This window comes from Homarus americanus, unplaced genomic scaffold, assembly GCF_018991925.1.
Source record: "Homarus americanus isolate GMGI-L3 unplaced genomic scaffold, GMGI_Hamer_2.0 scaffold32929, whole genome shotgun sequence".
In the NCBI taxonomy this organism is placed as follows: Eukaryota; Metazoa; Arthropoda; class Malacostraca; order Decapoda; family Nephropidae; genus Homarus; species Homarus americanus.
This window is the reverse complement of record NW_024737097.1, coordinates 16,896,354-16,910,202: the sequence shown is the minus strand read 5'-3', so window position 1 is coordinate 16,910,202 and position 13,849 is coordinate 16,896,354.

Genomic DNA, 13,849 nt, shown 5'->3' with positions numbered 1-13,849 from the left:
ATATTATCATTATTATTATCATACAATTTTCCTTCACCTTTTTTCAATTCCTGCATCATGGGTGACCTGAATGAGGTTCGTAATTCTTATATACATAAAACAAAAATGCTTAAAGTTGGTGGCTCTTACAGAAAGCCAGGCAGGTTAACCACACCACCACCACAATTTTTAAAGGTATATTATATGATCCTAAAAACACACATACAATACATTAACATAATTGGTACAACACAACATAAATACGTTTTTAAAATTTTTCTGTCTCGTGTGTGTTTTTTCTTTCGATAATAAACTGATAGAATTTAACACACACACACACACACACACACACACACACACACACACACACACACACACACACACACACACACACACACACACACACACACACACACACACACAAGAAAAATAAAACAGTATCGTGCCAACTCTTTACCCCGCAACTTGACTTCTAATTCTAGGTTCAACTTCCTGATCTGATCTAGAGTAGTACCCCCGCCAGTACACCACGAGAGTAACAGAAAACGGGAGAAAAATAAATACATCGTGTTCTGTGTTATGGCTGAGAGAGAGAGATTTTACCTGTTCTCGTCTCACTCCAACGGGGACGAGGGGGAACAAAGTGTGGAGGAGGAAATCAGCATTATTTACGGCACCTGGTCTATAACACAGATAACAAAGTGTCCAAGTCATCCTAAGACGACAAAAATTACATCTCAGGGACAACAAAGGGACAACTCAAGCAATTGATCAACACACACACACACACACACACACACACACACACACACACCACAATATAACCAGATGGAGAACAACACCTTGACTGGACACAATTAGTCTTGTTGCAATTAAACGACAACCCAATTCCAATATCTCGTGTGTTGGGCAATTGGACAGAAGGTTGACCTAGTCGACGATGTATACTGGATTGACCTGGTGGTGACCCCGTGTGTAATAATAATAATAATAATAATAATAATAATTAACGGTTTGTTGAAAGAGCTTGGCAGCCAGAAGGCTGAAAATATACAGTTACATATTTGGGGAATGGGTTTCGAATTTCAAATAATATACAAGTAACACAAGTGATACAAATAAGATATATAATAACTAGATGGGGAAAAGCTCAAACTACAGTTCATTTCAACATAGTGACAGTGCAAGAAGTAGTGTTTACTGGGAGTGAATACACTGGTCTATTACTAGTTATTGATAATTTTTACAATGGTTGGGACTGGGCTGTTCTTATAGTGATCAGTTCGTGCACGTATGGGCTGGATGCGGTTGTGGTGTCGAACAGCAATTCTCGGGCTAGGGATCTCAGGTGGTAGTTGGAGCCGGTGTCGAGGATGGTGTAGAAGCTTCTTACCAAATTTGCAGATGAGGTCGTGGTGATGGTCAGTGAGAGTCGAAAGGGTCAGTGTGTTGAGCGCTTGATGTGGAGTAGTAGGAAGGGAGAGGAGAGAGAGAGAGTGTGTGTGTGTGTGTGTGTGTGTGTTTTGGTTTTGATGGTCCATGGATAGAGTCAAATCGCGTCATCTGTCCCTACTCAACGATGAGCTGTTGAGTGAAAAGATAAGGATAGGATAGGATAGGTTAGGTTAGGTTAGGTAAGGTTAGGCAAGGTTAGGTTAGGTAAGGTTAGGTTAGGTAAGGTTAGGTTAGGTTAGGTTAGGTTAGGTTAGGTAAGGTTAGGTTAGGTTAGGTAAGGTAAGGTAAGGTTAGGTTAGGTTGGTTATACATCAATTTAGGATAGGTCAGGGTATTTTATCACCAGGTGAAATAAGCGGGGTGCCTAAACTACATGTGGCCCAGAGGTTGGTTTTTCTCTACTTTGGGTCACACACAGGGCCACCAACGCTTTTCATTTGTATGTAAATTTGTCAACGACAGCCAATATCGGTGAATTTTTGTCCCATAAATTCAGGCTGTTATTAGACCTAGAGTATGGTGGCCAAACGGATACAGTCCTCACCTCCTGTTCTGAGCGTCAATGGTTCGATCCCGGGATATTCCCAGTGCACCCAACTATACAAAATAAGGGAGGTGAATAGCTTAGCTAAGTTTAGTTTAATCTAGCTTAACAGAGACTAATTTAGCTTTCAATCCAGTCTAGCCCCATCAAGCTTAGTATTTAACCTAGCCTAACTCAGCCCAAGCCTAACCCAACTCAAGCCTAACCCAGCCTAAACCTAACCCAGCCCAAACCTAACCCAGCCCAAACCTTGCCACGGAGACAAGTGAGTGACTGACCCTTGGTGGACGAACGAGGCAGCAGGTTGTATATTAATACCCGGAACATCATTACCTTGTTGTATTTAATGGCTCACAGGCCTTGGACTCTCACAAAGACCTCGTATTCAATGGTTCCTGGAACACGTCGTGAAAGGAGAATGAGAACCTGACGAAGAGGGAGTGAAAGGGAGTGAAAAAAAAGGAGAGAGAGAGAGAGAGAGAGAGAGAGAGAGAGAGAGAGAGAGAGAGAGAGAGAGAGAGAGAGAGAGAGTGTGTGTGTGTGTGTGTGTGTCCCATGCCCAACTTGACCCTCACCACCACCTTAGTGTCCCAACGCTGATAAATAATCCCATGTCTTATAGCTTGGCAATATCACCCCACTCTCCCGAACCCCCACCGTGTCCCAACGTTGATAAAAAATAAGGTGTCCCATTTCCGAAATTCCTGTCTCGTTAAAAAATGACAAATAGAGGATAGAAGAGACAAGGGTACGATTGCGTTCACAGGGACTAATTGGACATGGGTGAGTTTGTCTTGTGTTGCGAGGAGCCGCATGAGAGCGCTGCGTTCACAAAGGTTTCATGAGGAAGTTCTATTATCGCGTTCACAAGAGATGAATTAGTATTTTGTTTTTATTTATCGAGCTCATAAACACACAGACGCATCTAAACACACATAAACAAACATAAAACACATATAAGCACAACTAAACACATAAACATACATAAACACATACATAAACAAACACAAACAAACAAAAACACACAAACACACATAAACACACACACACGTATAATATTCAACAAACAAAATGGCAGACTAATGGAGACGCTTCAATAAAATTTTGTAAATATTGGGGAACAATATAACAGGTTCGTTAAGGTGTAAACAAATACACTGAACAATAAACAAGGGTGAAGGAGACGACTTCCACCAGAAGGAGTTTATAGAATTGGTTAATATTGTTTGGGTGATAAGCGATTGGACAACTTTTTTCATAACCTAACCTAACCTAACCTAACCTAACCTAACCTAACCAAACCAAACCTAACCTAACCTAATCTAACCTAACCTAACCTAACCTAACCAAACCAAACCAAACCAAACCAAACTTAACCTAACCAAACTAAACCAAATCTGGCAATAAAGAGCTTAAGAAAGAAGGCCAATGGGTCGAACGTGAATGAAATGGCTTGATAATATTAAAAGATCCTGCAGAGAGAGAGAGAGAGAGAGAGAGAGAGAGAGAGAGAGAGAGAGAGAGAGAGAGAGAGAGAGAGAGATTTGTGCCCCGACAGACGAATTGGACATCGGGAGTGAAATAAGTGAAGTTTGACCTTATTTCTCCTTAAGACTCCCGGCTGACGGGGATAAACATGAGCATAGTCAGGGAAAACAGAAGAAAAATCCAAGTCAGGAGTGTCAGCGTCAGCAAAGTCCAAGTCAGGAGGGTCAGCGTCAGCACTTTGCAGATCAGGTCAATGTGGTAAAAATCCTAGGCCGGGATTGTATGTGATTCAGTACCCCTAAGCTCTGGTCAAAAGAGGTCAAATGTTGTATCATGGAAGACAGGTTTAACGTACCCTCTCGTGTCCCTCATCCTCCTCCCGTGTCCCTCACCCTTCCAGCGTCCCTCACCCTCCCGTGTTCCTTATCCTCCCGTGTTCCTCATCCTCCCGTGTCCCTCACCTTCCAGCGTCACTCACCTTCCAGCGTCCCTCACCTTCCAGCGTCCCTCACCCTCCCAGCGTCCCTCACCCTCCCCGTGTTCTCACCCTCCCCGCGTCCCCATATCCTCCCGTGTTCCTCATCCTCCCGCGCCCCTCACCCTCCCGTGTCCCCCATCCTCCCGTGTTCTTAATCCTTCCGTGTCCCTCACCGTCCCAGCGTCCTCACCCTCCCGTGTTCCTTATCCTCCCGTGTTCTCATCTTCCCGTGTCCCTCACCCTCCAGTGTCCCTCACCCTCCCCGTGTCCCTCATCCTCCCGTGTTCTTTAATCCTTCCGTGTCCCTCACCGTCCCAGCGTCCCTCACCCTCCCGTGTCCCTCATCCTCCTGTGTTCTTAATCCTTCCGTGTCCCTCACCGTCCCAGCGTCCCTCACCCTCCAGTGTCCCTCACCCTCCCAGCGTCCCTCACCCTCCCAGTTCCTCATCCTCCCGCGTCCCTCACCATCCCGTGTCCCTCACCTCCCAAGTGTCCCTCACCCTCCCGTGTCCCTCATCCTCCCGTGTTCCTCACCCTCCGTGTCCTCACCCTCCCGCGTCCCTCACCTCCCGTGTCCCTCATCCTCCCGTGTTCCTCACCTCCGTGTCCCTCACCCTCCCGCGTCCCTCACCTTCCCTGTGTCCCTCATCCTCCCGTGTCCCTCACCCTCCCGTGTCCCTCATCCTCCCGTGTGTCCCTCATCCTCCCGTGTCCCTCACCCTTCCAGCGTCCCTCACCCTCCCGTGTTCCTTATCCTCCCGTGTTCCTCATCCTCCCGTGTCCCTCACCTTCCAGCGTCACTCACCTTCCAGCGTCCCTCACCTTCCAGCGTCCCTCACCCTCCCGCGTCCCTCACCCTCCCGCGTCCCTCACCTTCCAGCGTCCCTCACCTTCCAGCGTCCCTCACCCTCCCGCCTCCCTCACCCTCCCTCACCACCTCAGTGTACCTGCCTACCACGTATTATCAACTCGATGTATGTGATATGGTTATGTTTGGTTAGGTTAGGTTACGTATTTGTTTATACAGGTAGAATTTGCTTATAATGAGAGTGGAGTTTTACGTGTCGGTGAGTTGAGTATTACGGTCCAGTATGTATGTCCATGTGTAAATCAACTGTATTTTATTATTTTACAATATTTTCTTCTATTAATCTATTTATTCTACTTTATTTTTCTACAGTTATCATAGTTTTAATTTATTCTCAAGGTTTTTACGAGGATATCAAGTATGCTAAAGATTTTACAAACGAAATCACCTACAAATTAAATGTACTTCTTCGTGTGTTTCCGCTACATATACAGTACACATAAATAGCTTCCCATCTGTCCCTATGCACTCTCTCACTCCCTAGCCTGGCAGTGTTATGGATCACGAGGTAACTGGTGTCTGTATGGGGGGAAGCCACTTAGCATACATGCGTCATTACCTTGGCATGCTGCAGAGACCATGAGGCATTACCGGTCTTCTGCTCTATGACACATACACACACACACACACACACACACACACACACACACACACACAAAATTATCAATAACTTGTAATAAACCAGTGTATTCACTCCCAGTAAACACTACTTCCTTGCACTGTCACTATGTTGAAATGAACTGTAGTTTGAGCTTTTCCCCATCTAGTTATTATATGTCTTATTTGTGTCACTTATGTTACTTGTATATTATTTGTAATTCGAAACCCATTCCCCAAATATGTAACTGTATATTTTCAGCCTTCTGGCTGCCAAGCTCTTTCAATAAACCGTTAATTATTATTATTATTATTATTATTATTTACACACACACACCATCAAACTCATCCTCGTGCTTGCTTCCTATAGTTAAACCAACAAACTCAAGTAAAATAAACCTTGCTTGTTTCCTTAAGGTTTATGATATGTTTCTGAGGTATATGGATTCATACACTGCAGGCTGTCGTAAAGGAAACAGCCGAGCCGACATAAGCAACAGCCGAGACCGTGTTTATAGCCGTGACATAGTTTTCATGGCCGGGGGTAAACTGGGAGCTGTCGACGACCCTCTGTGTTCCAGCCACGAGTTAAGGGACACAGCATGACTTTGTATTAACATATTTATATTGGTTTATTTTTTACTTTACTGTACATCTCCTGAGACGATGCCGTGGCAGCAGGCTTGGTGGTGTGTTGGGTTGATAATAATAATAATAATAATAATAATAATACTTCTCACCTAATAAATAATAAGATAAAATACGAATAATTTCCATAATATCAAAACAAATTATTTTCCATTTTCTTTTACATTAAGTGACTCTACATCTCCCAGCCTGCCGGCCCCACCACTTATCATGTTGACACGAAGACGAACCAGCAGGAGTGAATTTTTATCAGATATTTACTCACTGACGGAGATTCCAATAATGTGTTTACTCAAGCAAGTGTTCATTGATCTGTCCAGGCAGTTCACGGCGCTTACTTTTGCCAGTTTGTCATATATTACTCCACCTCTTCCTCCAGCTGGTCACATCCTACTCCACCTCTTCCTCCACCTGGTCACATCCTACTCCACCTCTTCCTCCAGCTGGTCACATCCTACTCCACCTCTTCCTCCAGCTGGTCACATCCTACTCCACCTCTTCCTCCACCTGGTCACATCCTACTCCACCTCTTCCTCCACCTGGTCACATCCTCCTCCACCTCAGATTTCAGACTTCCCCCCCATGTAGTCTGGAGGTTAATTTACTGGTACCTCCCTTACATCCTGTGCAAGGTGAAGCGTAAAAGCATTGTAGCGCTCAAGAGGGAAGCAAGCAGAGATCGTGCTTCATAGACTTAAACAATTAACGTGCGAGAGTGCCTGAGGGACCATTGGTTATGTTAACAAGTTACATGTAGTGAAGATCATTGTACAGGTTCATGTTTATGGCAAAGCGTGGGATACTGTCATTAAACTCAGTATAACTTAAATGAACCACGGAATAAATAACACCAAGGTTAAAATACAAAAGTCAAACAATCTCACAGAAGTCAATCAGTTGAAACCAAAAGGTCAATCAGTCAAGACATTAACTGGCCATACAAACAGCCCAGAGTCAAGAGTACAGCCCTATGTTAAGTCACCTCTTGTGTTGCCCCCTCCTTCACCTGCCACATCCTACCGTATGAGATAATTAACCCACAGGTAAGACGTCAAACACCTAACACTACTCACATCAGGGGGAACATCTTCACTACACTGTATCAATCTGTAAAACAACTTCACCAGAGTCATGTCCTTGAGAGTATTTTCATCCCAGCAATTAGTCACACAAAAACTACATCTCCGTTTACGCAGGAGTCATAACACATCAACTAATTCTAAAATACCGTAAAATTAATCTTGCTTCAGATTTTTTGGTGTGTCTAAGCTACCACGGATCCAGCTATCAGAACCTCCAGATTACACCAGACACAAGGCCATTACACTAATTGTATTTATATCACTGAGGATGATATCAGCCCCCCCCCCCCCGACCTCAACACTCCCTATCCAACCTAAAACATATACAGGGTTATCCAAAAAGAATACCCAGGCCTTAAATGGTTATATATTAAAAATCTAGTAATTATTTTTGCTTAACCCTGTATCAATTATTACCAGATAAACATACGCTGTTTTTTTCCTGGCTTAAAATAATCATCATCACACATGACTTAATTTCCTATACAAATAAAACTTTTGCTTTACTTCATATATTAGAATGAAAAAATCTATAGAGGATATCCTTAACTTTATCTCTATATCTTAACTCACTTATCTCGTTTGCATTTCCTTCTCTGGTAATTAGCAAAATGAGTTTGAATTTTTAGTTCCCAATACACGTATGATAATTAAGTCCAGAGGCGAATTTTGCATTTTTTTTTGGGGGGAGGATGGGGAGGGAGGAGGGGAGAGGGAGGGAGGGATGGAGGGAGGAGAGGGAAAGGTACGGGAGGAGGGAGGGAAGGGGAATGATGGGAGGGAAGGAGGAGGGAGGGCTAATTTACCTTAAGAAAATATCCCCCTTTCTCCCTCCAGCTCCTACTCTTCCTCCACCAAATCATTCCTCGCCCCCTCAAACTCATACACACCCCTCCCCCCGCCCCCCTCCAATACTCTTTATCCCATAACACTTAACAACCATTACTCTCATATATATTTGGAACGAAACTCCTCTATCATTGGCTAACTAAGCCAAATATCAGCCAATCACACAAGAACATTCCCCTGATAGAGACCTGTTGCCTCTCTGCCTGACAACAGGGACCCAGCGGCAGAGTGGCGAGCAGACCAGGTGATAAAACATAACACTGTCTCAGGTGTGAAATTAGTGCCCCGTCATACTCGTCAAACACAGGTGCCAGCCAAAAGATGTCACTAGAAAGAGAATCCTGCCTCCACTGGCACTCTGAGACGACACACTGGGGAATTATTAGCTGTTGTAGAGTCATACGAGACACTCCAACTCAAGTGTGTCTCTGATTAAGCAGGGGAGTCTTATTTAGATCTCTTAAAATTATTAAGTATTCAAGATTATTTCACCTGATGATGTAGTGTTGGGGTTGTTATATCATCACGTGAGATAACTAGGTTGTCTTAATCTTCAGGTACTCCTAAAAATACCTAATGCACTAACCCCTTTCCACCCAGGTAGAGTTAAGGTGTTTAATCATCAGGTGAAATAAACATTTACAACTTGATTATTTTGTCTTATTAATTTGTATCGTAAAAAATCCCTCGTGAACAAATAACATCCCTCGTGAACAAAAAAAACTTCCATGAATCAGGTCAAGAAATAAGGAGAGAGAGAGAGAGAGAGAGAGAGAGAGAGAGAGAGAGAGAGAGAGAGAGAGAGAGAGAGACTAGAAGACCTTCATAATGGTAAGAGCCTCCTGGGTGGGTAAGTAGGGATAACATTATTTATTATGATAGACACACGGTATCATATTCCTACCCTACGTACACCTTAAACGTAGCGCTGAAGGTGTGTGTGTGTGTGTGCAAGAGACCCCACTCACCTAGTCTTGTGACACGGCTTGAGTCCTTAGGGCGGAGGTGGTGAAGGTGGTGCCCTGGAGGAGCCTCGCCCCCCCCTGGAGGAGTAGGGTCTTCACCAAGTCCTGCCTTCCTTCCTCCTCCTTCCTTAACACTCCTTCGGGTCGGACCTAGTTGGACCTCGTTGGTACCTCGCGTTAATGTAATCCAATTCTTTATACTAAAACATGTAAGATCACTCAGCGCCCTCTAGACGTGATGATTTACCGCAGTAATTATTGTTTCTTTCAAGGTATATCTTCACGCATTGAGTCTCTGGTTGTGTGGGATCGATTATTTCATGAATCTGGGTTAATTTGCTTCATTGGTTGATTTTTTTCGTCTTTTATGCTGGAACTATCGGTAGAATAACTACTATGGGTGATGGGTACTGGTGTGTTAGGTGCTTCAATTACCAGGATCATCAAGCACCGTTCACTAGTTCTTAATTTTAGGTGCTTCAGTGACAGAGGTTGTTAAGTATGCTTCACTATATCTTAATTATAGGTGCTTCAGCTACCAAAGGTATTATGCATCATTCACTAGGTCTTTAATTAGGTGATTTAACTACCAGGATCATTAAGTTTTAGGCTCTTCAACTGCCTCGGTTATTACCCATAGTTCTAAATGTTTCAACAACAACGATTGTTAAATAAAGTCTCGTTCACCTCGACTTTAGTTTCGACAGCGTACAACTTTTAAAAGAACAATCAGACTAATATTAACACGGGGTCACAAGCACTGGTAATACCCGAACACCTAACCACTACTCAGACACTACACGTGGTATACAGACGTGGTCACAAGTCTTCCACGTGTTACTGTTCCTGTATCAGTTCACTGCGAGACTAACTCGACCTAAGTCACCACTGGGCAATACATAATAAATACGTAATTTTCTCAAGTACTGTAATTCCTTAGTTACAAAAAAACGATAGGGACCAATTTTCCGGGTCTTGAATTTTCTTTAGAGTTTAGCTTTGAAATGTAATCATCACAGTTTTCGTTTTAAATACGGAAGAAAATAAATATCAACAAGCTAAGAAAAATTTCTGCATACTTTCAGAGAATTAAAAAAAAATCTTGTGTCGACGATAATGTAGGTTCTCAAACTTTCATCAGGTGAAAGTGAGCTCACTGTAGCGTGAAAGTGTATATCACATTCCTTTCACCTGGCAAGAACGAACTCAGTCCTTCAAATACCTTCTAATCAAGAAAGTACATCTGAAGTTCACGACAGTTTCAGATCCTCAAAGACTTTCTATCTAAAAAGTTTAAAACATATAATGAGAAATTCGCGGTCAATTCAGTTCCTCAACTTTCTCACACAAAGAGAAAGTTAACGGAGGAAAAGTACACCACACTTTCTCATCTATCAAGAACACAAAACTCATCTCATACTTTGCGTCAGAAAACTACATCTGGCGCTCACAGTAGTTTTAGTTTAAACTTTCCCTCCCGAGGAAAATGTCCCCGGCATACCTCCTGTCAAAGGCGGCGACGGGGTACTCACGGTAATTTTCACCTCGTCAACTTTCACTCAAGAGAGAGAGTTGGCGCACCACAATGAGAAAGAGTACATGAACCCCCTCCCTCCTGTTGCCACCAGAGACGCGACGATACTGAAGATGAGGCCTGCACAGTGAGGGGGAGGAGAGGGAGGGTGGCAGGGCAGGGTAAGGTAGGGAGGGAGGGAGAGGGTGGAAGGCGTGCGAGTGCTTTGGTGGTGGAGGGGTAAGAGGGAGGAAGGGTGGGATGAAGGGAGGGAGGGAGGGAGGAGGGAGGGAGGAGGGAGGAGGGAGGGAGGGAGGGAGGGAGCGTGTGTTTTGCTAACGATGGAGGGGTGAGGGAGAGGGAGGAGGGAAGGTCCTGTGAGTGAACGATGGTGTTAAGGAGGGAGGAGGGAGGGGAGGAATGGTTCAGTGGTGGAGAGAGAGAGAGAGAGAGAGAGATTTGAGGAAGGGAGAAAGAAATATGTAGTGGGACAGGAAAAATAAAGGGCAGGGAAAAAAGTGGGAAAAAAAGAAATAATGCTGTGGAAGAAAAGATAACGTTACAAAAGAGCAGGTGAGAGGGAGGGAGGAGGAGGGAGGAAAATGTATATGGAAAACAGAATAAAGGAGGAGTAAAAATAGAAGGGGAAAATAAAAAGAATAAGCAGAGAAAGAACTGGTAACAGAAATGAAGGAGAGGGAGATGGGGGAGGCGTGGGGAGACAGGAAAGGATAGAGGAAGGAAAGAGGAGGAAGAGAGACGGAAAAAAAGGAGGAAGGAGGGTGGGAAGGAGGAGAGGTAGGAGGGGAGGAGATCAGAGTGGGAAGGAAGGAAGGAGGGTAGAAGGGGAGGGAAAGGTAGGAGGGAAGGGGAGGAACGGGAGGGGTGAGGGAGGATAAACTTGAATATTTTAGCTTCAAAAGTAAACAAACTCCTCGGGGCAAGAAAGTGACATGTGTGGGCCTGACACATGCCGTCTAGCTAGGAGGATAGACACACACACACACACACACACACACACACACACACACACACACACACACACACACACACACACTTTAATTCATCTCAAAATAAAACAAAAATTAACCTAGCATTTTTGTTTAATTTATGATCCAAACAAGTATATATTTACTTAATTTGATTAGATTACAGTAGCAATATCTTATCATAACTGTCTACCTATGTATGTTAACTGATAACTATATAATTTATCATTTACTTGTATATTTATTTTAATTATTCTCTGCACTAACGGTGGGTTACTAAATTATACTAATACTGGCAAAACCTAAAGAAACACAAATATTAATTGACATTTCACTAAAGCATGATACAGTGAAGTCTCTCTCTCTCTCTCTCTCTCTCAAATATGTCGTAAGAACACTTTTAGTCTTTGGGTTTGTGGGAGAAGGTAAGGTGGGTGTTCTTGCCTATTTATTTTTACTTATGTATATTCATGTGTGTGTGTGTGTGTGTGTGTGTGTGAGAGAGACAGCGACAACGGACACTTTAACACCATCGGATATTTTGGGAACGCGAGCGGGTAACGGGTGGTGGCGGTGGTGGTGCTGTTAACTGTTTCTGTTCTCTCTCTCTCTCTCTCTCTCTCTCTCTCTCTCTCTCTCTCTGGCCAATCCCCCTGGTCTAGTCCTTTACTGACCTCACATATTCACACCCTCTTACATTCTCGACATTTTCAGGCCCTCTCCTTGTGCCTCTCTGAACTCTTACTGTCACTGTGTTATGGTTTAGTACCTCCTTCCTGACACCACTTGATCACGTAACACTTTTGGGGTCACCGTATTTTATGTCTATTAAAGATTTTTCTTATAGAGGCGGGAGGATTTGTGAGTTGTAAATGATCCAAATGTAACTTTTGTAAGGAATTTAGTGAGGTAATGGTGTGTGTGTGTGTGTGTGTGTGTGTGTGTGTGTGTGTGTGTGTGTGTGTGTGTGTGTGTGTGTGTGTGTGTGTGTGGAGGTGTGTGTGTGTGTGTGTGTGTGTGTGTGGCTTGAGACAGTCATCAGGGTGGTTCACCTCGACCAGCTCGTGTCAACATCGCCGACGTCCAAAAATACGGAGAAATAGTGTGAGAGTTTTAAGTACCACTGATTAACACACGAGAGAGAGAGGAAGGTGAGAAAAGAAGTGAGCGAGGAAAGTAAGAAAGGGGGGGGGGGCGAGGAAGAGGATGAAAGGAAGGGAGGAATGCCACTGTGACAAGACCTACAACCAAGGTAAACACCAGTGGGAGGCCAACCACGTGTCTCTCTGACCCAAGAATACACTGCAGAAGGGACCGGTCGCTTCTGTCATGTAGCAGGGGAGAGGAGGACGTGTGGCTGCTCTCTCCACGTCACGTCTTGGTACACGAGAGCAGGTTTATAAATGGTGGGCGAGATGTCACTATAACCCCTTTATACTGTGACCATTTGAATATAAGTCGAAGTGGATTGGTCACGGGTCTGCCACAACTCCGACACCCACTTGACGTGACAGACAGGAAGCCTCGACTACATCACTTGAGACAATCCTCTCTGGTGATCAAAGAAAGAAACGTGGCAAAACAGGGCGACTAGACGAGTGACGGAATGAAGAGTGGTGTTATTCCTGAATTTCCACCCACAAAAAAAATTTGCAGCGAAATTGACAAGAGAGAATTCACACAGGTGGAGTAAAAAGTGCTCCACAAAATTTTCCTGCATGGTCATAAGGAAAATCATGACAAATAAGGACAAAAAGAAGTACGTAATGATGATTTGATGTCCAAAGAAAACCAACTAGCCTCCGCCCTCGTGGTCTCAGTTACAAAAAGAAAAATAGAAGAAGTTAGTTGACATCAAAGAGAATCATAAGATGTTCCTCCCAGTGAAATTGGTTCTTTATTTCATTATACGTCTCTGCCTAACACAACCACACCTACACACACACCCACACTCACACCCACACCCACACACCCACACCCACACACACACACCCACACCCACACCCACACACACTGCATCCTTGACAGCAGAACGATTACCTTAAGACTATCTTACTCACACAGCAGGAGGTAAATTACGACATCCTGTGAAAGAAGACGAATTTAGCTCTAAGGAATGGAAGATGTCACATGATTCACATATTAACACGCCATGCAAAGCTTCAACGGGGAAAAAATTCACACGTTGGCTTGTCAGTGGATCTACTTGACCTTGTGTAAACTGATTTTCTTCAATATCTCATTACCTACAATCAACTAATTTTCCTTCAACACTAAATTTCACAATCATTTACACAATTAAATATTTTTCCCTTCAATACACTATTTCATTATCGTTTCAACAATCAAGTATTTTTCCTACAACACTTTATTTCATTATCACTTCTACAGTAG